Source organism: Puma concolor, chromosome C1 (genome assembly GCF_028749965.1).
Source record: "Puma concolor isolate L17-30 chromosome C1, mPumCon1.1.hap2, whole genome shotgun sequence".
Lineage (NCBI taxonomy): Eukaryota > Metazoa > Chordata > Mammalia > Carnivora > Felidae > Puma > Puma concolor.
Window position 1 is genome coordinate 5,679,047 of NC_141674.1, and position 27,697 is coordinate 5,706,743.

A 27,697-nucleotide genomic window follows, 5' to 3' on the forward strand; every position below is an offset into this window, starting at 1 on the left:
ATTTGCCTCTGAGTAGCCCTTTTGCCATGACACACAAGTGTGTTTTTTTCATTATTGTTCTAAGTATTTCTAAATTTTCGTAATAATTTCTTTTTGGAGTCATCAATTACCTAGAATTCTATTTTTTAAATTCCAATATATGAAAACTTCCTATCTTTTTGTTATTGACCTCTATTTAATTATATTGTGTTTAAAGAATGTGATGGATGCGATACTTATTTTTTGAAATTTGTTGAGATGGACTCATGATCTAGTATGTGACTAATTGCTCTAACCCTTCCGTGTATGTTTAAGGAAAATGGATATTCTCCAATAGTTACATTTAGGATGTTACACATGGCCACTAGATCAAAACTGTCCAGATATATTTGTTGAGTATTTTTTGCTGCTTGACTGAGCAATAATCGCGAGAGAACTATTGGTAGATATGTTAATTTCTCCCTATATTTCTATCAATTTTTTATTTATATGGAGTGAGACTCTTTTATTGGGTGCGTATACACCTGGAATTCTTACGTCTCCCTGGTGAGTTGAAAATTACATCATGACATAGTAACATATTCTGTCTTAGAGTGTATTTTTTTGTGATAGTGATACAGTTATGCTGATTCTCCTCTGATTAATATTTTCCTGGTACATCTTTTTCCATGTGTTTTTGCTTAGGTGTATCCCAAACAGGATTTCTCCCCATATAGTAATGTCTGCCTTTTAACAGATAGATTCAATCCATTTATATTTGGGTGGGGATCATGAATACTGTGATATAGCTGTTAATGAGGCAACACTGGAGAATATGAGTCCCAAGATGACATATCTTTGCCAGTAATGAAAGCCAGTGATCTGAAACTCAGGCATGTTGACTGTCTTTGGCTTTTCCTCCATGGTGCTTCCATTAAGTTGTGCATCTTAAGAAAATGTCATTTTCTGCTTAGGTGTAGGGTTGAAACCAAATCTTTGGGAAATGAATGAAGCCACATAATGTCTCAAAGTTTCTCTCAGGAAACTCTAAGGGGCAGCAGAATGCTTGTGCGAATGCATGGGCTTTAGCGCTGGGCAGAACCGTCCCCTAACCTTTGCTCTGCCACTTTCTAGCTATGGGATCTGGGGTGCGTTCCTTAATCTCTCTGAGTCTGTTTCTTCATCTAGAAATCAAGAATAACCATACCTGCCTCCCCATGATATTTACCAGGCAAATGGAACAGCCTGGCTTACGGCAGGTGCTCAGTGAATGTCCACACTTTTTCTTCCTCCCTCCCCTCTCAGGCCCACGGCCTTGATGATGTCAAGAACGTTTTGTAAATATTACAAATATGATGCGTCACTGTGATTATTACTTATTAAAATCACTTTGTTTCCTGATTTGGGTGATTCATCTCAACCAAAAGAAAGATTTGTGCTGTTCTGGCTAACAAAAACTTTGCAAAACAACGAGTGCTTCATTTCTGCAGCCTATTGTGTGCCGGTCATGATGTCTGTCTACACTGGCATCAATTTCAGGTAATCACTGAGCTTTCTGAAACGTTTTTGTTTACGTATTTGTTTTAGGGCAGATCGAGTGTGACTTAGGTAATATGATTGCATTCTCAGGAATTCACAGAGATGAAAACACAGATCTGAGATCGTGCCAGAACGAATAAGAAGTTCCCAATGCATAAGAGTAGAGCACGAGAACGCTAAAACGTTCAGTCTGCATCTTGTGTCGATGAGGAACTCAGAAGTGTTCTCCTTTCTGGGCTTTTTGACCCAATCAAGACGATAAAGCAGGTTCTCAATCATCTCTCCCCGATCTTATCTTGCTTCTTTTGCCTCCTTTTTATCATCACCAAATACTTTGAGCAGCTGTAGGTGTTATGGGTTAAATAGTTTCTGGGTGGTTGGCCATTTGGCCAGAGGGCATCTGAGCATCACCTGTGGTCAGCACTTTTTGGCTCATGCGCGTTAGCAGTTTGGGACGTCATAGGGCATCTCCGAGGACAGATGAGGTGGGGGAAGAGGCCATACATTTGGGCTTTCGTGCATGTCATGGTGGGGCTAAGTTGGAAACGTGGTAATGAGGGAAGATTTCCTAGAGAGACCGATAGTGCCCAGGATCCTGTGCCGGCAATGGCTGCCACTTTCTGGCTGTGTGATCATGGGTAAGTGGCTTCAGCTCTCTGTGCTTCAGTGTTTTTGACTGTGAATAGAGGATGATGGTGCCTTCTTTGCAGGGGAATTGTAAGGATTAAGTAAGTCAGTATATATCAAGCACTAACTGCAGCGAACAGCTTCCCAACCGTCATGCAAGGCACACAGGCTTCCCATGGCTGATAGACCTGTTGACTCTGGGCACCTGGCTGCCAGCATCCCCATCTGCTCACCCTTAAATGTGCCTAAAACATTTTCTAAGGAGGCCGGGATATGACCAAGTCTGAAGGGCGCTATGGGGACCGGTTCCCTAGGCCGGAGGGTGTGGGTGACTTGGCAGATGAATGCATTGATGCAGCCAGATGAGGCCACCATTAAGAGTCTGTGTTTGGTCCATTGACATCGGAGTGTTTTGAGCTTTTGTTTGATCTGCGGGCCGCAGAAGTATTTGACACTTGTGAGCACACCTAAGACCAAAATCAGCTGAAGTGATTTGAGCCTCTTCTATTATCAAGAGTTGGAACAGAATGTGAATCAACAGTGTGAAAAATGATTCTTTAGCGTAAACACTTGGACCAGGGGCTAAATTCCTACTCCCTCCTTCCTTCCATCTCTCAGATAAGTTAAAAGCCATCACACCTTAGATGGTGTGATTTTGTGGAACAGCTGGCTCCGCGCTGCCCTGTCTGGCACGCGACCAGTGATGCTAGGGATTTGGGGATTCTGATCAAATGCGCCCAGTGAAACAGGAAGCCGGGGGGTCACTCATCGTGGAAGTTGGGGGTGGGCACATGTGGTTCCTTACACTGATCTATCTTCGCGTAGGTTTGACAGTTCCCATAATTAAGTTATTAAACATTTGTTCAGTTAACTAAAAACCCTTATATAGGGTAAAGGATGAGAGAGAATTGTGATGAACTCTGTTATTTATACTCTTACAAAATTTTCCAAATGACACAGAAGGTCTCTGTGCTCCAGTCACTTGTTTCTTGTTGCCTGATTTCTCTCTTTTCTTTCCTTTTGAGAATAGTTTACCGGAGGCAACAAATCATGAGTTAAGGTTCACTGATACCAGTTAGTAATAAGAACGGCAGCAGCGAATACTTATACGCTTACACTAACTATATGACAGGCACTCTTTCAAGCACCACAATCTATTATCCCCGTTTTATGGATGGGGAGACAGAGGAACTCATCCAAGTCCACACCGCCGGTAAGTGGCAGAATCAGGAGGCAAACCCAGGCCATCTGTTTCCACAGTCCACACTCTTTGACGATACAGGGTTGCACCAAAATTTAGCGTTGGCTCTAGTATTTGCCCCAAATCTGCACTGTGGCTTTGACTTTGACAGGGGAGCCACACGCCTGCCCTCCACACATCATTTCTGACATCCCTGACCTTGTGTGTAATCACAAAGGTGGCCACCGTAACCCATGAGCTTAATGTCAGGAATATAAGTAAAATAATTAGAATGCTGTGTTAGTATTGATACACTCCCTTTCAAAATATGCGTATTTTTAAAAAAATTTTTTAACGTTTTTTATTTATTTTTGAGACAGGGAGAGACAGAGCATGAACAGGGGAGGGTCAGAGAGAGGGAGACACAGAATCCAAAACAGGCTCCAGGCTCTGAGCTGTCAGCACAGAGCCCGACACGGGGCTCGAACTCACGGACCGCGAGATCATGACCTGAGCCGAAGTCGGCTGCTTAACCGACTGAGCCACCCAGGCGCCCCAAAACATGCGTATTTTAGATGCTCCTTGGGGAAAATATCTTCTAGGTGCTCTTTATCTTAAAATTCTGTCAGCTGAACCATCAATGCATAATGGTTATTGCAAGAAAAAGATGCTGTAGTAATTGATGACGTGAGATGTTAATTTTATGCGCAAAAATGATGACACTCGAAAAATAAAAAAATAGGGAGGTAGGTCGACACTGAACGTGAACAGGAGACGTGTGTTGGCTAGATAACTTTAAAAAGAGCATTGTGGCAACAAGGTCTATAAAAACGTAAATAACTGTACAAAACAGAGCAAGAGAGATTAGATTGTTTTGCGATTCTCATCGTGGGATCGCTTTGGTGACTTGCATTCATAACATTAAGCAAAATATTTAAGGACCATAATTTACAGTAAAATCCATCTAGGTGATGAGGCTTTCAAGAGAAGCCCCACTTGGGAAGTCTCCACGTCTTGTAGAGTGAATTACCAACGTAACAGCCAAGTTTCACCAGGAGAAAAAGTCTCTAAACTCATGTATAATATATTAATGATAACTTATCTTCTCTCCAGGCATAGCTGAGAATATAAAAAGTGTGAATAAATGAACACAGTGTTGGAGAGAAGAGAAACATTATGTGCTATTCCATCGGCATCGGGAGGTGAGCACTTTATTTATTTATTTATTTATTCATTTATTTATTTATTTATATTTGACAGAGAGAGAGAGAGAACACACATGAGCAGGGGAGAAGGGCAGAAGGAGAAAGAGAGAATCCCAAGCAGGCTCCACGTCCAATGCAGAGCTCAGTGTGGGGCTTGATCCCGTGAACCCGGGACCATGACGCGAGCTGAAACCAAAAGTCAGAGGCTCGACCGACTGAGCCACCCAAGCACCCGTGAGCACCTTTTTTAATATTGTGACTGTGCCTATGAGAGAGATACCGTTGGCATCCCTGAGAGACTTTTCCACACTGTAATGTTAAACCTTTAAAATATGGCTATCAAATTTTAAAAGCTCTCATTCTTGAATGTTTGAAGTAAAGTTTCAGATATTCTGTTATATCCTCGAAGTTTATTTTATGGAAGTTATTTATGCCAGGTCAAATATTGGTTTTAATGACCGGACCCTCAAGATCTGGCCAAATTGTATTCACTGAACCTTTAGGAGCAAACATTTCTGTAAAACAAGAATGAGATTTAACATTATCTTAAAAATTATGAAACTTAGTGGAGAATTGCAAGACAAAAGTTATAGAAGAAAATGTACTCATTAAAATAGCAAATAGGGAATAACTAAATCCAAGGTACGAAGGTAAAGAGCATGGGCCCATGGATGACCACAACATGAGTAACAGTTGACATTACAAACAGTAACAACCAGTATGATTTGGAGAGTAATCGTATTACCCGTGTATTGCGTCAAACACTTATGAAATGTGATACCCAGCGAGAGTTGACAATGACATATAGACACTGGGCAGAGTGTAGATTGACCATAGATTTTTTTTTCTTTTCTTTTCTTCCTTTTTTTTTTTTTTTTTTTTTGTGAGTAGTTAAGCGAACCAGAGTGGTTTCATTAATAAAACAGTTGACTAAGAGGCATCTTGATTACTTTATCAAGAATGTGAAGGGTTTTTAATGGAAGAATGCAAACATATGACCTCCATATCTATGGAGGTCTGAAAAAGAAGAAAGACTTTTGAGTAAAATTATGCTTCTTGGGGCGCCTGGGTGGCTCAGTCAGTTAAGCATTCCAACCTTGGTTTTGGCTCAGGTCACAATATCACGGTTCGTGAGTTCGAGCCCCACATCAGGCTCCATGCTGGCTCCCTCCCTCTCTCTCTGCTACTACCCCTGCTCTCTCTCTCCCAAAATAAATAAACTAATTAATAAAAGTATGCCTCTTAAGGAAGTTTTGAAGGTTCAAAGCCTCCAGAAATCGATTAATCTGAAGATAGTGAGTTTAGATTATTTGTCAGACACTGTGTTAGGGACTGGGGGCACATGGGCAAGTGGACATAACACTTGGTGAGAACACAAAGAGGATTCTTGTCCTCACCATCAGCGCAAAGCCCGATGCAAGGATTGAACCCACAAGCCATGAGATCATGACCTGAGCCAAAATCAGGAGTTAGACCCGAAGAGCCACCCAGTTGCCCCCCTCTCTTTCTAAGATCTTTGATAAATATTGCCAAGTATCTTTCCAGAAATATCCTGCCAGTGTGTTTCCTCCCATATCCTTATCCACAAGGGCTCTTATATTTAAACATTGTAAATAGGATTGTCCAAAAAAAAAAATCTTATCTTAATTTGAATATTTTTGATCATTAATGTGATAAAACACATCTTGGTAGCCTATCAGTCATTTTTAGAAAGCTACCTAGGGGCGCCTGGGTGGTGCAGTCGGTTAAGCGTCCGACTTCAGCCAGGTCACGATCTCGTGGTCCGTGAGTTCGAGCCCCGCGTCAGGCTCTGGGCTGATGGCTCGGAGCCTGGAGCCTGTTTCCGATTCTGTGTCTCCCTCTCTCTCTGCCCCTCCCCCACTCGTGCTCTGTCTCTCTCTGTCCCAAAAATAAAATAAAAAACGTTGAAAAAAAATTTTTTTTAGAAAGCTACCTAGCCACAGTCTTTGTCTGTTTTTCTATTGGAGAATTCATCTTTTTTTTATTGATTTAAAAGGCCTCTTTATATAATTTAACCTATAACTTTTTTTAATGTTTGCAGAAAATATGCTTGTTATCAGTCTTTTAACTTTGATTACGGCATTTTTGCATTCAGAAGTATAAATACTTACATATGCAAACCTCAGGATGTTTAAATTTTATTTATTTTTTTCAAATCTCAGGATTTTAAAAATTATGGTTCTTGCTATGCTATAGAAAGCTCTTTCTCTAGGGGTGGCTGGGTGGCTCAGTCAGTTGAGCACCCAACTTCAGCTCAGGTCATGATCTCACACTCCATGAGTTTGAGCCCCGCGTCGGGTTCTGTGCTGACAGCTCGGAACGTGGAACCTGTTTCCGATTCTGTGTCTCCCTCTCTCTCTGCCCCTCCCCTGCTCGTGCTCTGTCTCTCTCTGTCTCAAAAATAAATAAAAACATTAAAAAATTTAAAAAAATCTCTTTCTCATGCTGATATGATGACAATATTTACTTATGCATTCATCAAATATTATAATATATTTTTAAACATTAACTTTTTTATGCTTTTACTGTTTGTGTGTGTGTGTGTGTGTGTGTGTGTGTGTGTGTGTGTGTAAAATATGAGGTAGGGATCTAGCTTTTTTTCCTCTCCTCTTTTTCTGAATCATGAACGAGTTGTCTCAAAACTATTGATTGAATAATATTTTTAAGAAGATTTAGCATGCTATCTTTTCTCGTCTACTCAATTCCCATGTTTACTTGGGTCTGCTTCTGAGCCTTCTCTTCTGTGTTACCTGTTATTTACTGTGGCTTAACCCCAGGTTTTAAAACCCCAAGCTTTAAAAATTAAGAGGACAAATTCCCTCTTAATATTACTTTCCATAAAATAAAAATTAAAAAAGTTTTGGCTATTCTTCCTACTTTTGCTCCAAACAAGTTTTATAATCGTTTCATCAATTTTTTTAAAAAAATTTTTTTTTTTTCCAAACGTTTATTTATTTTTGGGACAGAGAGAGACAGAGCATGAACGGGGGAGGGGCAGAGAGAGAGGGAGACACAGAATCGGAAACAGGCTCCAGGCTCTGAGCCATCAGCCCAGAGCCTGACGCGGGGCTCGAACTCACGGACCGCGAGATCGTGACCTGGCTGAAGTCGGACGCTTAACCGACTGCGCCACCCAGGCACCCCCCATCAATTTTTAAAAACAAAACAAAACAAAACAATAAATCCTAATGGGACTTTGGGTTACTTGTGTTGTGTTTGTAGGCTAATTTGCGCAAGAAACGACAGGTGTTATTAGTGTAGTCAGGAAGTGGGTCCCTCAACTATAGCGGGAAATTTCAGCAGGATTTATCTGCCATGGGGACGTGCACCGGGGCTAGGTGCTGAAGCAGGGTGGTGGGAGGGGAGGGCTGGCTGAGGCCACCGCAGGCTCTAAAGAGACAATAGCTGTGCGAAGAAGCCAGAAGCCCCCAGGCAGGAGCTGTAACCTTTGGTCACTCGTCTCCTGCACATACTGCCCTCTGGCCAAACCCAACAGAAGCCAGAGGGCAAAGGATCAGCAGGATGGGGAACCGGGGAGACGGAGCCTTAGAGGCAAAGAACACACGACCAGTCTTGCAATGTCAGGCCATTTGCACATATTTAAAAGTGAGGGGAGAATGTTAAAAACAAAAGATTGTTAAAAGAATGTTAAAAACAATAAGATTTACCCATTGTAAGGGAGACTGGATTCCCAGGATCCCACAACTTAGCCTTGGGCTGGGGGCTCTCGTCTGGGCTTTTCTCTCCTAATCATGTCTACCTTCCCTGCTTAGGGTGGCCAATTTAACACATGGAAAAGCAGGACACCCAGTTAAATGTGGATCTCAGATGAACTCTGCATAGTTCCTTAGTAGAAGAATATTCTTTGCAATATTTTATCTGGCAGTCCGGTCCCTCCTGGACTGGGCTCATGAGAGCAGGTACCTTGTCCCTACTCCCAGGACAGAACCCAGGACATACTGGGCCTTCAAGTGAATGGAATCTTGAACAAAGTTTCAAAGCCACAAGGTTGGGTTACTGGGCATTTAATTAAGATCCAGTCAAAAATGGGGGCAGGGGATATTTTAAAGCTGCATTGTCATTTTTCTTTAGCAGTCCAGGGGGATGATGGGAGAAGGGGTGCGAGGGGTGGAAGCAATCTCTCCAGGAAGACTGAAGCCACCTGGGACCCGACCCTGCTTCCCGCAGCCACAGTCGATGCCCCTTCTGCTGAGCCCGTCTGACTCCCCGAAAGGCCCCGAGTGGCCCTTCTCTGCTAGTCACCTGCATCCTGGACAGCTTCCGTGCCAGGGGACTCCAGGGCTGCGTGGGGGTTTAGAGGGGTCTAGCATCGCCCCAGATACATTTGTTGGATTATTTCAGCAGAAAGTCAGGAGGAGGGGGAGTCCATAGGTGGGTAATTCTGGATGTGCCTCTCACCTGTGTCCTTAAAAACCATCACCGTGGATGACTAGGGCCTCCACGGAAGCCCACGCAGCGGAAGGCTGGACCTGAGAATCCCTGAGGTTTCTTCCTCCTGTGATTACTATCTTGGAAGAGAGACAGCACGGGGTTCACCCCGCCGGTTGTTTTGAATATAGCATCTGATGGGCCTAAATCACAGTTCGAACACCCTTCTGTGGCCAAGACACGGCTCTTCCCTCTGGATCTGTGAATAGCCAGGATGTGTTCTAATTTCCAAAGAAAACAGAGAACTTGGTTGGGAATTAGGGAGAAAAACGCATCACACCTCGACAAACAACTCAGAGCAGATGGTCCACGGAGAGCCAAGCCCCATCACGCTATGCTCATATGAAAAAGCCAAAACGTTGTGCAGAGAATTATGACGAACCGGTAGACCGGCTCCCCTGAGAACTGGACGAGAGGAAATCAGTGAAAATCGCAACAGGAAGTTTACATTATAGTAAAAAAAGAATCCATTCACAGGAAGTGGTCCTTGATATCATTGGCCCTGGGAGGACGTACCTGTTTTGGTACCTGCTCCCCCAGTGACATAGACATCCTAGCGAGCCCATCTTGTGTGGGGTCAAACCACCAGGCTTTGAAGTCCAGATAGATCAAAACCTCTTCGAACCCTGTTTGTGAAGCCGCCTCTCCGATGAAACATGACGACAGATACCTGAACCCTTGCCTGAACAAACTTGGCTCAGGCACCCTGCCTGGTGTTGCTTCTCGAAAAGGCTACTCTGGCATTTATTAGGCATTACATCATGGTCTCTTTTATGAGCTGAAATTATGAAATATCAAGAAACAAGGAATTAAATATATGGACTGGGGTTGGTGAGACATTTAGCTAGTGACTTGACTTCCGATGATGACAGAAGCGGGCTTACCCCCCCCCCCCCCCCCCCGGCCCCTTCCTTGTTTGGACAGTGACTGGGCCATTAGAGTTGTTTTTGAAGCAAACCAGAAACAGAATCCATTGCTGTTTGTGGCCATACCAAAAAGCATAGGTCTTGGGCTGGGAAACGAGGCATCTCAGAGGCAGCACCCGATTTGGGAGTGTGTTTTAAGTTGGGGTAAGCTTTGGAACAGTCACAAAAATAAATGTATATTCTAAAAGCCACACCGTAAGTTTTTCGGCCCTTTCCATCAGGAACGTGGAAATACAGAGCTGTTCAGAACCGGACTCTAGTTCCCCAGAGGGGCAGGTTTTTAGCAGAGCCTTAGGAGAGATCCTGAGGGCCTTTGCCTCTGACATTGGGGCACCCGGAGGAGGGACCCCAAACTGCCCTAGGGTCCTGATCATGTCCTTTCTCGTCTTCTGCTGTTATTCCAAATATGGGAGATGAGCATCAGAATGTCTTTTGGAATAACTGAATTACTCAGAAATGAGGAAAAACCCTTTAATGGACTAGGCGTCTATTATATTCCCCTGCCAGGCATCCAGTCACACGCAAGGCACCACAAGGGGGAAAATCGATGTCCAGGTAGGACAGGCGCCTGCTTCCAAGGACTTTCGATAAAGCTGGAGGTTGAGACAAATACTTGTGAAAAAATCAGAGACGGGAGAGAGTGGATTGAGGTAGAGCGTATTCTTGGATTACATGCGGGAGAGTGGCCATGTTACAGGGACGCGGGGCGGGCCGCAAATGTCTCTGAACAGCAGGTGCACAGACTGGGGGTGGGGGGATCAGCCCAGGCAGGAGGCCACCCGGTGAGGTTCTGAGCGCTGGAACAGAAAAGGAGATGGAGAGGAACAGGTCAAAGGAAGACAGAGTGAGACCTGGCTGCAGCTTGGATGAGGGAAGAAGACAGGGACCCGGAGCCTGGGGGAGCCATGCTGCCCACCCCCCCCCCCCCCCGGCAAAGTAGGGCCACTGGGAAGGAGGGGGAGGGGTGACTGGGGCTGGGCATCATAGTTAACAGTGGGAGTGTCCTGTGCCAAGCAATTCTGCCTGCAGGACTGGCATGCTTGACCCGGGCAGAGAGGAGGACTTGGGAGCCATCCTCTGGAGATGAAAAGAGGAAGTCTGGAGAAGGAAGGGGCTCCAAGGACCCAGGCTTTCTCCTTCTTCTCTCTGATTCTCCTTCCCTTCCTCCTTCCTTCTTCTTTCCTTCCTTCCTCCCTTCCTCCCTTCCTTCCTCTCTCCCTCTCTCTCTCCCTCCATCCCTCTCTCTCTCCCTTCTTTCATTTGGTGCCCTCCATTCTCATCCCTTTTCCCCCTGCACCCTCTCCTTCCTGCAGGCAATCCTTCTAACGTATTTGATGGGGATTGTTTGGCTTTTATAGTTTGCTGTACTGCTGTTTACGTTCATATGTTCGTGGTAACTTTGAATTTTTGAATAATTTCAAATTTGCCGAAAAGTTACAAGAAGACTACAAGGAACTCTCATATACCCTTTACCCAGATTCACTTTTCACCCTTTGCCTGTTTGCCGTACCATCGTCTGTCTCTCTTTCCAGCTCTCTCCACTCACACAGCCACACATACACGCGTATATACACACGCACAGACGCACAGGTGCACGTTGTCTCTGAACCCTCTGAGAGTCGGTGGGAGGCACTGTGCCCCGTATACTTGAGTGTGTGTTTCCTAATAACTGAAGCATTCTCGCACACAACCACAGCACGATGATCAAAATCAAGAAACTTGACATACACAGAAAGCTAGTATCCAATCCACAGTCCGTATTCGAATTTCATCCATTGTCCCCATATCGTCCCTTGTAGCTTCCTGTGTCTGGGACTGAACCGAGGACGGAGAACGGCCCTGGGTCCTCTCGCTCACCTTGCACGCACACCTTGCTCGCCCGGCCTCCTTCTGTCCGGCGGTCACCTCCCCACCGCCCCTCCTGCGCTGGGCCGGGGGCCCTTCTCACACGCTTCCTTCTGTAACCCCATAGGGCCACCAGTTTGTCCACAACCCCCTTCACCGCCCTGCCCTCTGCTAGACGTGCTCTGCAGGGACACGGGCTGGAGGCTGGCGACCTCGGGCACTTCTGTTCATCTGTTCATCTGGGAAACCCGATGATGCAGGCACCCATTTCACGGGGCTTTCTGAGGACCAGCCGGGTCTGTGTTGAGGATCAGATGAGTCCAAATCTGCACGCAGGACGCTGCGTGGCACCCAGGGGGGAGCTCGGTGACCTCCGTCCCCTTTCTATTTCAGCGTCACCAGGGTGACCGCCGTCTAGCCCAGCACCCGGCACATAGCAGGTAGTCAATAAAATACTTGCTGGAGACTGAGTCCAGGCTGGGGAAACAACGCCAGGGAGTTGCCCAGGTGGTGGAAGCACCCAGAGAAAAGGGAAGGCTCCCCAGAGAGCGTTTGGAGCTGACCTGGCGCCTCGCCAAGCCCCTGGGTTCTGCAATCCCACAGTTAGGGGTGCACGGCACCCTCGAGGGGAGTCCCCCCGTGGGTTCGACTTCCCTGTCAATGTTTTCTGACAGCAGGTGGGGAGGGGCGCTGGGGGCCCGCGTAAAAGGCTCTGGTCGTGGCAGCTGCAGGTTTCTCACCCAAGAAAGTGACAGGTGGGTAAAAGAATGACTTGGAGGGGCAGACAGCCCTGTGTCCCCCTGGGGCTCCCGTGACTTAGGAGCTGGGAGCTGGGTGAGTGAGGAGGGGACCCCGGGGCCGACACGGGCAGCGAGATGGCGGAGCCAGGGCTCCGGGTGGAGGGAGGGTCCGGGACGGCCGTCTGGACGCTGAGTCAGTCAGTGTCCCTTGGTGACTCAGGAAGGAGTTCGTGCCCTTGTTAAACTAGCAGCTGTGACCCCGGAAGGGCAGAGCACAGAGGTTCGAGGCCAGAACCTTTGGCCCCTCCGCCAGGTGCAGGGAGGAAGGGAGCAGCAGGTGAGCCGGACGCTGCTATCCTCCAGAAGCTTTGGGAGGTCGGCTCTAGAGGCGGTGGCCCCCGGAGCCATGTCAGGAGGCCTCAGGGACCCCGCTTTTTGGGTTGCCTGATTGCAAGGGATGTAGGACCCACCTAGAGGGAGGCATCGGGGCCGGCTCATATTGAAAACACACGGTTGTCTGAAAACACAAGGTTTTCTTTCTGAGCCCCGAAGAATCCAGGCGGGGGCGGGGGGGGGGGGGGGTGGGGGCCTGCCCGCCAGGCCCGGGCCCAGCTCCCACCCCAGGCCTGACTCCGTGGGGCACCGCTGGGAGCCGGCCTGCCCGGGAGGCGTGCTCTGGGCCGTCCCTGGAGACCCGGAGAGGGAGAGAGCACGTGGCCTCCTGAGCCCTGAGGGTCTTAGCTGCTGTGACCTGGTGAGGATTAAGTCCAGACCCACCGCCTGGGTGTTTGCCTACCCGGGCTCCATCCTGGCAGCATCGCAGAGAAAGGCAGACCGTTTCCTTCCCAAACCCCTGGTTGATCTTGAGAGGTCTGAGCCTCATCCAGCCAGTACCCCTGAGGAGGGTGGGGCTAAGAAGCTTTTTTGTTTTAGGCTCGAGGAGGGAGACGAATTGGATTGTCCCACGGTGAGGGAAGGGGGCTCAGCCCAAGGGACAGCGCGAGGTGGCAGGAGGCTCCCACGGGCATGGGGACTTGGCGGGCTCTGGGAGTGGTACTCCCACTGGCACCTGCCCGGCCAGATGACGTTTGGCTTCCAAACATAATGTGACGGTTCTACCAAGAGCTGTGGACCCAAGTCACCCACGGGGAGTCCCAGCCCGTGCCCTGAGTTTTCACTGATTTATGCTTGAAATGCTCAAGTCATTTTTTTCGAGCATTTTATTTTTTTTAATTTTTTTTTTTTTTAATTTTTTTTTTTCAACGTTTATTTATTTTTGGGACAGAGAGAGACAGAGCATGAACGGGGGAGGGGCAGAGAGAGAGGGAGACACAGAATCGGAAACAGGCTCCAGGCTCTGAGCCATCAGCCCAGAGCCCGACGCGGGGCTCGAACTCACAGACCGCGAGATCGTGACCTGGCTGAAGTCGGACGCTCAACCGACTGCGCCACCCAGGCGCCCCTTTTTTCTAGCATTTTAAATGTTCTGTGCGTTTCATTCTTTCTTTCTTTTTTTTTTTTTTTATGAAAAACTACAAACACACAGGCATAGACCCAGTGCCCACCCAACTTCTGCAGGTGCCAGCCTATGGATGAACTTGTTCCCACTATGGCCCCTTTGCATCCTTCTCCTCTGTTATCATTTCTTGTATGGACGCTTTTCCAAGTTTTTAAATGTTTGTTTATTTTTAAGACACACACACACACACACACACACAGAATCCGAAGCAGGCTCCAGGCTGAGCCATCAGCACAGAGCCCGACGCGGGGCTCGAACTCACGAACCACGACATCATGACCTGAGCCGAAGTCGGCCGCTTAACCGACTGAGCCCCCCAGGGACCCCGTGTATGTACACTTTCCAACGAGGTCTAATGTCACAGAAAAGTGCACAAGTCGTACATCTACAGCGTGATGAACTTTTGTCTCCTCTGGTACCGTTTTGAAGCCACCTTGTCATATGATTTCATCTGTATATTTCGCCCTGAATACACCTTTTTCTTGTGGTGGAAAGCACGTAGCCTTGGACTTACCATCTGAGTCATTCCTAAGTCTGTGGTTCAGTAAGCGTTCGGTGTACTCACGGGCTTGTGCAACAGGTCTCCGGAACTTTCGCATCCTGCAATACTAAAAAGCTCTATTTCAAATCATTTGAAATGGTTTGAATCATTCAGTCGCTGGAGAGCTGAGCTGTCAAATCTGCAGGGGAAAAGATGTCTGCATTCGTCTGCCTTCCTGGCGCATGCCACTAAGGCGGGAAAGGGACACGCGGGTCGTGATCGCACAACTGACGCCAGAAAGTCTCTGCAAACAGGAGGTCTGCCACGAATCACCTGCTCCTGGGGCACACCTCCTTGGACGCACAGTGATTACGGGGTGGACGGCACGTATTAAGTGAGGTCAGGTCACGTCTCCGCAGCAGCCCTTGTGATTATCATCTTTGCACATTCGGTCTCACGGCAGTCTGACAGCACATTCTGGGTCTGAAAAAAAAAATGGAGAAAGAGGTTGTTTTCGTGCATTTCTAAAGGAAGCACAGAGGAGCGAGGCACTTTTTGCCGGTTTTCAAATTCAACTGGAAGGTCTGACTCCCCCCACCCCCCCCACCCCGTCTGTGCTTAGCTGTGGGAATGGCTGGGGGAGGCGGGGGCGGTGGCTGTAATGCCTCAACCCGATTCTTCCATTATTATTTACATTCTATGTCCTCTCTTTCAAGAATATTTTTTTGACATTTGCCTTCTGGCAAGCCGGGACCAGTGAGTGGGAGTTGCAGGGAGGTGGACGGGGCTGAACATAAGGAAGAATGTTCTTAGTCAGAGCAGTCCAAAAATGGAATGGCCTGACTCAGAAGGCAGCGTGTCCTCAGCCTGGATGAGGTCCTGGTGAGGTCCCTTCAGGGGAGCGCCGCCCGGGGCTGGGAGGGATGTGTGCAGGAGCCAGTGACAACCACCCGGTGTGGGCACCTGAGCACCTACTATGTGCCAGCTCCGTGCCAGGTGCTTCCATGTGGACGGACTCGTTTCGTCTGCAAATGGCCCGATGGGACGGGTACAGCTATCACCTAGTACCTCTTCCACTTACAGACGAGGAAGATGAGACACCCAGAGGCTCCGGGACCTGCCCAAGTGGATGTGGCTAGGAAGTGAGGGAGGCAGCCTCAGAGCCAGGCGGGCACGAGTCTTTCAGATGCCCAGGGGGTTACATGCCCCGGCTCAGTGACCAGCTGTTGTGTGCTAAAAGGAGCTTGCGAGGCGGTTGAGTCAGCCTAAAACATTCTGGTAGAAGTCAGGAGGGCCGCTAGATCCCAGAGTCAAGGCCCCATCAGTCATCAAGTAACCGACGCTAGGTTTGCTCGGGACAGAGGGCCAGGGGAACGTGTCGCTCCGGGGCCCAGGTTCCCAGCCTTGGCCTCCACTTGGATCTGCCTCCCTTGGGCCCGCCCCCGTCTCTGAACTGGCTCCTTGCTTGTTCCTTCTAGCCTACCCTCCAGTTTCAGGAGTCCATTCCAGACTTTCAAGGCTTTGCCTTGGTCTCCAGCCCAGGACAATGTCTTAGGGACAGCGGCAAGAAGGCGAGCCTTGGAACCCGGGGTTGGGAGAATCTTGGGAATGGCCACCCTTGGGAGAAGTTGTTTGCATTCTCTGCATTTTCCGTAGATGCCTGTTTCCTGAGATTGCGGTGCAGGTCACAAAATGCTAACTCGGGAAATCACAGACGACGGTTGTCCGACTTTCCCACCCGCGGACCGAGGGTCCCACCCCGCGCATGGCCCTCTGGCATTCCGCCAGTAAGGCTGCCTTCTGCAAAAAGACACATCGCAGCCAAGTCCGAAGAAGAATGTTCTTTCATTTGCCCCGTGGTGGGAATAGTGACCAGGGCTGATGCACCGGGCTGTAGATGGGTGGAGCTAAGCGATTCCTGTGAACAGTGCTCCGAGTCGGAAAACGTGGTACCGCTCAGCTCGGGGGCCCGCTGTTTGTAAAACGAGGAACACCTAGAACATCCCTGAAACTCCTTCTAGCTGTAGAACATTCTGATCCATGATCGAGGGAAAGAGGAAAGCCTCTGGGTGTCTCGTTTTCCTCATCTGTAAGATGGAGGAAATACTAGGTGATAACTGTACCCGGCCCATCGGGCCATTTGCAGGTGAAATGTGTCTGTAAAAAACCGAAAAGACTTTATAATGGGCCAAGGAAGCACACAGAAGTACTTGCTTCCTTATTCAGCCCCAAATTGCGGGAAGTTCAGTCTCTAGCAATCACAGTGCACATTTCTAGTTCCCATATACTTTTATGTCTCGAAGGCTCCCACAAGGGACATTTGCTAATGCCCGACAAGAGATTCCAAACAGGTGAACTGGCCTAGAGGCTGCAACTTTACCCCAGGGGCCTGGCAGTCTTAGGCATTTACGTAATAATTAGCTACGAGTGAAATCTTTCTCGAATGATACACACGGTTGTGCTTTCCTTGCAACAGTTCTATGAAACAGGTCGAGATCTTTTCTTCTGACTTTGCGCCTGGGAAAACTCGTGGACCAGAAGGTTTAGTTGCTTTTCCAGAATGTGTCAATAGGGAGAGCAGCTTGGGCCTGGAACTGGCTAGATCCTGGCTAAGTAGACCTTGGGGTCTCTACCACTCGCACCTTTGAGAAGAGAGTCGCCTCTTGCTTTCCGTCAAGTATTTGCCCCAGACTGCTGTACCTGCTATGAGATTGCAGGTTAATGAAGGCCAGACGGGAAGCCTCTGTCTTCCTTTCTTTCAAGAGACCCTGGACCTGTATCCCAGCTTTGTTCGGAGTCAAGGAGGAAATTCCTTCATCGCTAACTTCACTGTCTGAGCCTGAACCAGAAGGAATAACAACATGTGCGATTTTAACTGTTTTCAGCATCTGTTATGACACAATCCGTGAAGCCTTTTGTTAATTTTCCTGACGATTACCTCCCGCTCATATACTTTCCCCACAGCTGTCTGGCCCTTTTCCTGGGCCAGCCCGACACTCTAAAGTAACAGGATTTCTGAAATCCCAACTGCGCTCCGTCGCCAAAGACGACTTTGCTCACTGGGACCCGGCGAGTTGTTTTAAAACACCGGCCCGTGCCAGGTAACAAGGCAAAGAGCTACGACTCTCTCATAACCGAGGGTAATTCATCAACTTGGAGGGCGCCAGATAGAAACGGCGAGATCCTCAACTTCCTCAAAACCCCTTTCTAGCCCTCCAAACAAAAGTCTCAAGTGCAGAAACATATTTGTCACAACGTGGAAATCTCGCGAGCCATCACCGCGGATCCCCGTGTGGATACTAACTTTCTGTCCCAAATTGTAAAATGTATCGGCACGTGCAGTAAGGCGATACCACGGTTTCTTAGAACCCGCGTCCCGCTTTAGGGAGAAATAAAAGTAAGGCAGGGAATTTTGAGTATGAGTCTCCTTCTTATGGGTGGAAAACCGTCTGCCACAGATTTGGGTAGATGGAAAAGGTCCCTGACGTTTGGATGGACCGAGTTCCTCATCTGCAGCCCGGAAGAGGTTTTCCCCGGACGGCGGTGGGGATGTAGTTAGTGTTCCCAAGAACTCCTTGGTGGAGATTTTTACGTCTGGGACACGCCTCTCCCAGGTGACTGTGTACTTACGTGCTGATCTGGAGGAGGACACGTCAGCCACCGATCCGGAACCTCCTTATGCCCTTTCTAGACATACTTCTGTGGTATTTTGGAGAACAGTAACTATGTAGGCTCCGCCGTGCACCCCTGGTGTAGCTGTGCGTCAGCAGCCCACGGTAGGCTCTGGGGTCAACGTGATGTTGGCCTATTTGGGATACGATGGCACGTGAAGCTTTATGTTTCGATCCACCTCTCCACGAGAAAGCTTTCTAAAGAGAGCAACAGTTATGGCACGTTGTCACAGAGAGGGTCTCAGTAGTTTTTATGTTTCTTTTTTTTTTTAATTTTTTTTAATATTTATTTATTTTTGAGACAGGGAGAGACAGAGCATGAACGGAGGAGGGTCAGAGAGAGAGAGGGAGACACAGAATCTGAAACAGGCTCCAGGCTCTGAGCTGTCAGCACAGAGCCCGACGCGGGGCTCGAACTCACGAACCGTGAGATCATGACCTGAGCCGAAGTCGGATGCTTAACCGACTGAGCCACCCAGGCGCCCCTAATTTTTATGTTTCTGATTTGACTTTGCCTTCACCGTCCACCAAGCCCAGGATCCGAGATGCCGTGAAATTTCTCACACGGTAAAGCTGAATCATGGAATGGCACGTCAAACCTAAGTCCTTTTCCATTGTTTTTCCACCACCGAGAATTATTTAAAAAGATCTCTGTGGCCACAACAGTAGGGATCCTGCATTATCTATCGCAAGGTCAGGAAGAAAATTATTAAGAAGTTCAAGCCCAGGGGCGCCTGGGTGGCTCCGTTGGTTAAGCGCCCAACTCTCGGTTTCCACTCGGGTCATGATCTCGAGGTTCGTGAGTTCAAGCACCATGTCGGGCTCCCTGCTGACAGTGCAGAGCCTGCTTGGGATTCTCTCTCTCTCTCTCTCTCTCTCTCTCCCCCCCCCGCCTTTCCCCCGCTTGCTTTCTCTCTCTCTCTCTCAAAATAAATAAATAAACTTTAAAAAAAGTTCAAGATCATGATCACGGAAAAGTAAACCCCATGCACAGGTCCCCTCTGAGCACAGGGCCCTGTGTGTTTCACTGCCACATGACCAGGAAGCAGGACGTGGCCAGAGGTGCAATGGCCCTGGGGGGTGACAGGCTCAGGTCAGGTGGGGATGCCTTGAGTGTCTGCCTTTCTTCCCGAAAGCCTTTGGCTACAGCTTTTCCTGGAGGACCTCCAGCTCCTGTCCATCACAACCCGGGCCGTGACAGATTTGGGGTGGACTCTGTCTCAGCCATCCTTGGTCTGTCTAGCCCCAAGCCCTTGGCCTCTGGCTTCCACGCCACTGCCTCGTATTCATATCCAAGGGGCTTTAAGGCCCCCACCACGAGGGTGGGTGATCCAGAAGGGCCGCATGGGCAAGAATCGTGGCGTCACGGAGCAGGGAGAGTTTCTGTGATCGTCAGCTTAGGAGACGTTGGGATACGCTGGGGACACAAGGTGGCACCCACCTGCCTCCTCCCTGGATCCGCATCACTAACTAGGTTTTGTTCGGTGGAATCTTAAGGATTCTTTGGAGCCAGTGTTGCCTTGGTGGGTGTGAGGTTCTTATCTGCAACCTTGGGAAATCCGAGTTTTCTCTCTTCCAGGTGAGTAAATATATGTTTGGACATATAAGTTTGCAAAGCTAAATACTGTGGGAGGTGTCCACGGCTCAGCATTGCTTTTGGCTATTGGCCTTGGACCAGTGACTACCGACGGGCTGGCAGGATGCGGGTGGGGCGCCTGTGGACTGTGGGTCAGAGGAGGCCCCTGAAAAACTCAGAGCCTGTGCAGGAAAGGCTGGCAACTGGTCCCGTCTCATGGCTCATTAGCCCCGTAGCCAGGCGCCCGGAGGTGGGTGGGAAGGAACAGGTGGCTGCCCTTCTGGAAGGTCATAAAACCCCTGCAAAGCATGTGCTTCGTTTTCAGGGACAGTTGCCAAATTCTTGCCCTTGAAATAATTTTCCAGGTCTCTCTGCTAGAAAAAGGCTTAATCTGGAGAATGAAGGAGGGAGGAACCAAGTGAGAATAAACCTTCACGTTTTCCAAAAAAAAAAAAAAAGGAGAGGGATCATTTACAGGAACCTGTTCTAAGGACAGACTCCCCCCCCCACACACACACATACACAAACCCCCAGTTCTGCAAAGCAAATAATCAGAACCATGACTGAATTCACGGGGGTTTGGTCAGGCACATCCAGATAGCTCAGAGCTCACAGGAACGCGATGTGGACCCAGGGTCACCCATTCCAGGTTTGAGAAAACTATACGGTGTTTACTGGGTTCCCACACGGCTGGGGACCACAGCAGCCCCCCCCCTCCCCCGCCCCCATGCGGGGATGCGCCCTCTCGGCAATCACTTTCCACCAGCCCGTCCCCAGGAGCACCACTCGGGCTCCGCAGTTAATCTGTCGACAGCCAGGGGAACGAACACACTGAGTCATCTGCCTCCTTTTCAACCAAGACGGATTTCTGGGAATGTGAAGAACACTGAAGCGACGTGACATTCCTTAGCTTGTAGCAGGAAGGCAACTCCCCGCTTCCTTTCTAGACGGGTTGCCTCATCTTTCTGAACAGGACGAAACAGATTTCCTTGAAACTTACATGCCTCTGGGAAAGAAAGGCAGGAGAGCGCGGCCCGGCCCCACCCCTCCCTTTGTGGGGCCGCTCGGTTACCCTGCCCCAGAGGAAGGGTGGGCAAGCACTGTCACCTCCGCCGTCCCGCCTTCCCCTGGGTGAGAAAGACGCACACGATGTGCACCCCGTGCCCACCGCGTGCACGGTCACGGGCACTGGTCACAGCACAGTCGCTACACGTGTGCGGGGCATCTAGGGACACATCAGCCTTGGTGAGGGGCATGGCAGCCGGTTCCAGGCTCTGTCCTTTTCAGAATAAGTCACAGGACAGGTAAATGATCACCTTTGGCCCGTGGGTGAACTTGTGTACATCCAAATCCCAGAGGAATGTTATTTATTAACAGTGCCGTTAACAAACAAATATTGTGGGTTTGTGGCGGGAGCCCGGCGGGGGGGACAGGGGTGGTGGGCGCAGAGGTGAGCAGAGAAGGGCATCTGTTGTCCCAAAGGGCTCAGCGTTGGGGTGGACTGCACCGTCCACGTCATGAAGTGGAGGGCACACCACGTGTGGGGCTCAGGGGAGGGGAGTAGAATGTTCCAGGAGTGGGTCAGAGGAGACTGATTCCAGGAGGCACGTTTGAGCCAGGCTGGGGGCGCTGGGGACCGGTGTCTGTCCCAGCGGTGGGGCCACCGCAGAGAAGTGGGCAAGGGAGAGGACAGATAGACGGAAGATGGACCCAGAGGCGGGCGCTGGAAGCCAGGCTGGGGTGGGGTGCAGGCAGGGTTTGCCCAGGCTGCAAACAGACACGGGACAGTGGAAACCGGCTTAGAACAATTCAGGATTTAGTGGGCGGAGGAACTTGTGACTAGTTTGGTTGGGACCCAATGAAAACCCGACACTGGGGTTGCCTGGGTGGCTCCATCGGTTAAGCATCCGACTCTCGATTTTGCCTCAGGTCACGACCTCGCGGTTTCTGAGTTCGAGGTTGGCATCGGATTCTGCACTGACTGTGTCGAACCTGCTTGGAATTCTCTCTCTCTCTCTCTCTCTCTCTCAAAATAAATAACCTTGGGGCGCCTGGGTGGCGCAGTCGGTTAAGCGTCCGACTTCAGCCAGGTCATGATCTCGCGGTCCGTGAGTTCGAGCCCCGCGTCGGACTCTGGGCTGACGGCTCGGAGCCTGGAGCCTGTTTCCGATTCTGTGTCTCCCTCTCTCTCTGCCCCTCCCCCGTTCATGCTCTGTCTCTCTCTGTCCCAAAAATAAATAAAAACGTTGAAAAAAAAATTTAAAAAAAAAATAAATAACCTTAAAAAATTTTTTAAAAAGACCATCAAAGAAGCAGGCAGAGACTTATATATAAAGATGTCGAAAGCAGGAGATTAGAGAAAAACTGGAAATACTTCAATTGTCCCATAACAAGGGATTGAGATAAATTTGGGCTCAGCCATACAGCTAAATTCAACACCAGGTAGCAGCAAAAGGGCTCTTGCAGATTGACAGGAACCTGCGAAGACTATTCATGACGCATTCGTGCACATGGAAAATACACTGCACAACATTACCTACCAACTGATCTCCTTTCGGTAAAAACGCGTTTATGTGAGTACATTCATTAACTACTCAGCTTTTTAGAGAAGGGACAATCCAAAGAATTATTCCATTTTTTTTTTAATTTTTTTTTTCAACGTTTATTTATTTTTGGGATAGAGAGAGACAGAGCATGAAGGGGGGAGGGGCAGAGAGAGAGGGAGACACAGAATCAGAAACAGGCTCCAGGCTCCGAGCCGTCAGCCCAGAGCCCGACGTGGGGCTCGAACTCACGGACCGCGAGATCGTGACCTGGCTGAAGTCGGACGCTTAACCGACTGCGCCACCCAGGCGCCCCAGAATTATTCCATTTTAATTGTGATGAGCGATCACTGGAAGAGTGTGTGTGTGCTCAGTGTGTGTGATGGGGAAGAGACCCGACCAATTAGCACTTACGGGGTAAGTAAGAATACACAGCAAAATGCTTTGTGACTTTAATTTTTCTTTTTTTTTTTTAATTTTTTTTAACATTTATTTATTTATGAGAGACCAAGAGTGCAAGCAGGGTAGGGGCAAACAGAGAGAGAGACACAAAATTGAAGCAGGCTCCAGGCTCCGAGCTGTCAGCACAGAGCCCGACGCGGGGCTCGAACTGACAGACTGTGAGATCGTGACCTGAGCTGAAGTCGGACGCCCAGCCGACTGAGCCCCCCAGGTGCCCCTAATTTTTCTTTTTAATTAGCTGTGTGTCCTAGGTTACTTGGGGGAGAAATATTTACTTTTCAATAATTTTTAAAATGAAAAGGAAAGAAGCAAGTGTGAAAGTAAGAAAAAGGAAGGAATGTGTGTGTTCAAGGACTCACGGAAGAGAGACCTTCCAGAAGACAGTCAACTGCATCGGCTACTCTGAAAGACCCAACAGGATGAAGACCAAGAGAAAGAAAGGAGGAAGCCACCGATGACCTCGCCTTTCTTTGGGGAAACGTTTATTTATCACCGTTTATCTCCAGCCACCTTTGTCTCTCAGCCCAGACCCACATTTTCCATGGCCTCCTCCTGAACATCATTGCCTTGCTATTCCTTGGCTAGTTCAAGCTTAGCATACCCCAAACAGAGCTCCACCCCTTCACTCCAGCCCCCCCCAGCCCCTGATCAGACAGATAGACACCAGACTCATTCACCTGTTTTCTCCATCCTCCTTGGTTACGTCACCATCCACCCTCATCCACTGAGTAGCATTCCAGAATCTTCCCTTCCTCTCCCAGTGCACGTTTAGATGACCCTTTAAATATCTCTTTGGCTAATCTCTCCTCTCTAACCTTGAGGCTACAGCCTTAGGCCTTCCTCATCTCTTATCTAGACCAGCTCACCACCACCTTACCCCCGGTCCTCCCACTCTTAACCCGCCCTCCACACCTTCAGAGACTCTGAATGCCTTTGGACCATTTGACTGACACATAACACCCCATTCCCATTCTCCCCAGAAAAAAAGTCTTACTTCTTTAAAATATCGCAAATAGGGGGCGCCTGGGTGGCGCAGTCGGTTAAGCGTCCAACTTCAGCCAGGTCACGATCTCGCGGTCCGGGAGTTCGAGCCCCGCGTCGGGCTCTGGGCTGACGGCTCAGAGCCTGGAGCCTGTTTCCGATTCTGTGTCTCCCTCTCTCTCTGCCCCTCCCCCGTTCATGCTCTGTCTCTCTCTGTCCCAAAAATAATAAATAAACGTTAAAAAAAAAAAAAAAACTTTAAAAAAAAATATCGCAAATAACAAGACAGTGAACATCTGTGTCGATATGACTCACTTTAATCATTCAGATTATTTCCTAGAGATAAATTCCCAGGGTTGAAGGCTATGGGATATTGGTCTCTATCAACACTTTCACACATCTGAAACTGAACACGAATATACCTCCCACCTGCCTGCCCCCCCTTTCGTCTCCATCTTACGTGTCTTTTTTTAAAAAAACTTAATTTTTGTGCCATGACTCTGCTTGGATTTTTTCTTCTCTTTTAAATCAGGTCCCAGTGATCTTTTTATCGAGACAAATTATTTTGGTTTTAAAGCAGTATGTGTCGAGGCCCCTTCCTCCCCCCTTTCTTTGTTTGTGTTTTGGTTTTGCTTTTACACACACACTGCTTCGGGTTAGAAGAACTTTTTTCTAACTGGCAGGCATCTCACGACTTCTGTCATGTGGCAACTTCTCCCCAGGGAGCTCTTTTAAAAAGCAGGGCAGGAGTGGGTGGGAAGTTGGGCCTACTTTCTTCCAGGTGCTCCAAGGTGATGGTAAAAGAAAAACAAAATGAAGAGAAGGCCATCTGTGCTGTGGTGGGCACTTCATTCTCATCAGTCCCAATGAGCTATTTTCTTTCTTTCTTTTTTTTTTTTTTTAAGGTTTATTTATTCTTGAGAGAGAGACAGAGACAGAGACAATGCAAGCGGGGGAGGGACAGAAAGAGAGAGAGAGAGAGGGAGTCACAGAATCCGAAGCAGGCTCCAGGCTCCGAGCTGTCAGCACAGAGTCCGACAAGGGGCTGGAACTCACAACCGCAGGATCATGACGTGAGCTGAAGTCAGACGCTTAACCGACTGAGCCACGCAGGCGCCCCATCCATTTTTTCTTTCTTTCTTTCCTTCTTTCTTTCTTTCTTTCTTTCTTTCTTTCTTTCTTTCTTTCCTCTTTCTCTCCTTCTTTCTTTCTTTCTTTCTTTCTTTCTTTCTTTCTTTCTCTCTTTTTTCTTTCTTTCTTTCCTTCTTTCTTTTTTCTTTCTTTCTCTCTCTCTTTCTTTCTCTCTTTCTCTCTTTCCTTCTTTCTTTCTTTCTTTCTTTCTTTCTTTCTTTCTTTCCTTCTTTCTTTCTTCTTTCTTTCTTTCTCTCTTTCTTTCTTTCTTTCTTTCTCTCTTTCTTTCCTTCTTTCTTTCTTCTTTCTTTCTTTCTCTTTCTCTCTTTCTTTCCTTCTTTCTTTCTTTCTTTCTTTCTTTCTTCTTTCTTTCTCTCTTTCTCTCCTTTCTTTCTTTCTTCTTTCTTTCCTTCTTTCTTTCTTCTTTCTTTCTTTCTTTCTTTCTTCTTTCTTTCTCTCTTTCTTTCTCTCTTCTTTCTCTCTTCTTTCTTTCTTTCCTTCTTTCTTTCTTTCTTTCTTCTTTCTTTCTCTCTTTCTCTCTTTTTTTCTTTCTTTCTCTCTTTCTTTCTTTCCTTCTTTCTTTCTCTCTTCTTTCTTTCCTTCTTTCTTTCTTTCTTTCTTTCTCTCTTTCTCTCTTTCTTTCTTTCTCTCTTCTTTCTTTCTTTCCTTCTTTCTTCTTTCTTTCTCTCTTTCTTTCTTTCTTTCTCTCTTTCTTTCCTTCTTTCTTTCTTTCCTTCTTTCTTTCTCTCTTTCCTTCTTTCTTTCTTTCATAAAGAAAAATTTAGTAGGCAAGGTCTCTGGATCTGGAGATACGGAAGCTCTCCCTTGAATAGTTTGGGGCAGCCTTTGGACTGCCCTGGAATTTGCACAAGGATAAAACAATAGCTGAATAACTGGTTTCCTCTCCTTTTGTGGGATTGATTCGCATTACTCAGGAATCTTATCCAAGGATATCAGTGCCATGGGTGCTTATAAATGCTAGACCGATCCTACATGCTCTCTTAATTTTGGGCTAGCAGAGAGATTCCAAAAGAACTTGGGTCATTCGTATAAACCACTGGCTTCTAATAGGACTCACCACCTCTAAGTTAAATAGGCATTTTTAGCAATACAAGTTGCCCTCAAATCAGGAATAGTCTGGGAATGTTGCTCGAATGCCTTTACCAACTCCTTTCTGTTTTCCAAGTCTCTGACCTGCTTCCTCATCCGCACAGATGACCCAGAGATGGTAAAGGAATGTCTCCGACTTCGGATACAAACACTCTTGTCCCCTCCTAGTTACCTTGTCATCTGCTCAGTAAAGGTTCTTGGAAGGAACTCTGACCCTCATGCCCCAGAGCTTTTGCACATGCTACTGACTCTGTCCATGTGCTCTCCACCCCCACCCCTTCCTTCCTTCCAGTTTCAGTTCCTGTAGTCCCTTCCTCAAAGCCTTCCTTTACTGCTCCCGGTGGGTCAAAGCCCCCCTTGTGGGTCTTCTTCACATACCCTGTGTACCTCTTCTCCCCCTGTGTACCTCTCCACATATGTGCCACGTCAGACTTGTGTATTTACTTGTTCACTGTCGGTCTCTTCAACGGGACTGGGTGTGAAGGAAGCAGGGCCAGTGTCCATGATTCTTTCCGGGAATTATTATTACCCAAAGAGTGATGAAGGCCAACGTGATGAGCCCCACCATGAGCGTTATCTGCAAAGCCAAAGACAAGACGTAGCTTTAGAGCACCTGGGAGGTAGGAGGTCACACTGATCACCAGACAGGTCCTGTGTTGTGATTCCTCTATTCCAGGGGTGTAACGACTGAGTATTGATACGTAAGAGAAAAGGAGACGGCAGCTACGTACAGAGAAGCACTCTCAGCAAGGCCTGTGGGCCACCCACGAAACACAGACCCACCACTTCTGGCTCCGTGACCATCACCCCGCTCGAGGCCCCTGTCGGTTCTCCGGAGGAAGACCGTTCAAAGATCTTCTCATCATGTGCCTCGTTTCCACTCTGGCTCTACCAAACCCACCTCCTATGCAGCGGCTGGAACAATCGTCTCACAATCTAAGTAGAATTGCATCACTGCCCCACTCACAGCAGAGTGAGACCTATCTATCTGCCCGTTGGAACGGGCCCCAGCCCCTGGCTATGTCACCTGCCTTGACTTGCCTTCTTACCTCTCTCCAGCCCCAGCCGCTCCGCCTCCCTGGCTGCTTTGGGAACCTCAGACACTCCAGCCCTGGGCTCGGTCTTCCGGGCTGCCCCTTTCCTTGTAGAGGTCTCCACTGAATGGTCACCTGCTCAGAGAGGCTTTCCCTGGTCCTCAGGCATGCGCTCGTCCTATTTATTTCATGCCGTTCCTAGCTTTCGTCTCGGTCTGCGCTGTTGTTGACTTGCGTGTTGATGTGTTTCCTACCCGTCTCTTCCTCCCAGGACGACATTGCAAGAGCCCTCTTAGGACATGCCGATGTGCTAGGTACCTGAACAAGGGAACAGGTTTGCCGCCTGGAAGCACAAACACACTCTGAATTATCGGGATTGAGTGGCAGAGAAATACAGCATGTTAGGGTTGCCAGGGTTTCAGGACTCATCTGATCCCATGTAATCTTCCTGAGGTGGGCATCCAGACTCTGCCTGACCTCTTACAGGGCTTGAGAGCTACTTATCACACAGTGGACCCAGGGGGATAACCGAGCACTGCCAACGAGGTGACATTATGTCATTTTCACGAGCTCCCTTAAAACTCCCACTCTGCCTGACCACTTAGCATAACATTGATCAAGCCTGTACTGGGGAGATCGCGGAGGGGAGAGACAGACACGCAAAGAAAATAATCTAAGTCCGGGCCCCAAGTGTGAGGA

At 48.3% G+C, this 27,697-nt stretch overlaps 1 long non-coding RNA gene across 7 annotated transcripts; it reads left to right on the plus strand.

The window, feature by feature from the left end:
• The first annotated feature begins 1,248 nt into the window (after nucleotides 1–1,248).
• On the plus strand, nucleotides 1,249–27,415 carry LOC147577755 (uncharacterized). 7 transcript variants are annotated; one of them, XR_015254442.1, is made up of 5 exons: nucleotides 1,249–2,135; nucleotides 4,418–4,506; nucleotides 16,147–16,277; nucleotides 16,967–18,399; nucleotides 18,641–19,056. It is a non-coding gene; the product is annotated as an uncharacterized LOC147577755 (long non-coding RNA). The 7 variants fall into 7 exon arrangements; XR_015254437.1 differs by having other exon boundaries at nucleotides 1,283–2,135; nucleotides 16,967–19,056; XR_015254441.1 differs by lacking the exons at nucleotides 16,147–16,277; nucleotides 16,967–18,399; nucleotides 18,641–19,056 and adding exons at nucleotides 19,659–19,740; nucleotides 23,044–23,751 and having other exon boundaries at nucleotides 1,296–2,135.
• The last annotated feature ends 282 nt before the right edge of the window (nucleotides 27,416–27,697 follow it).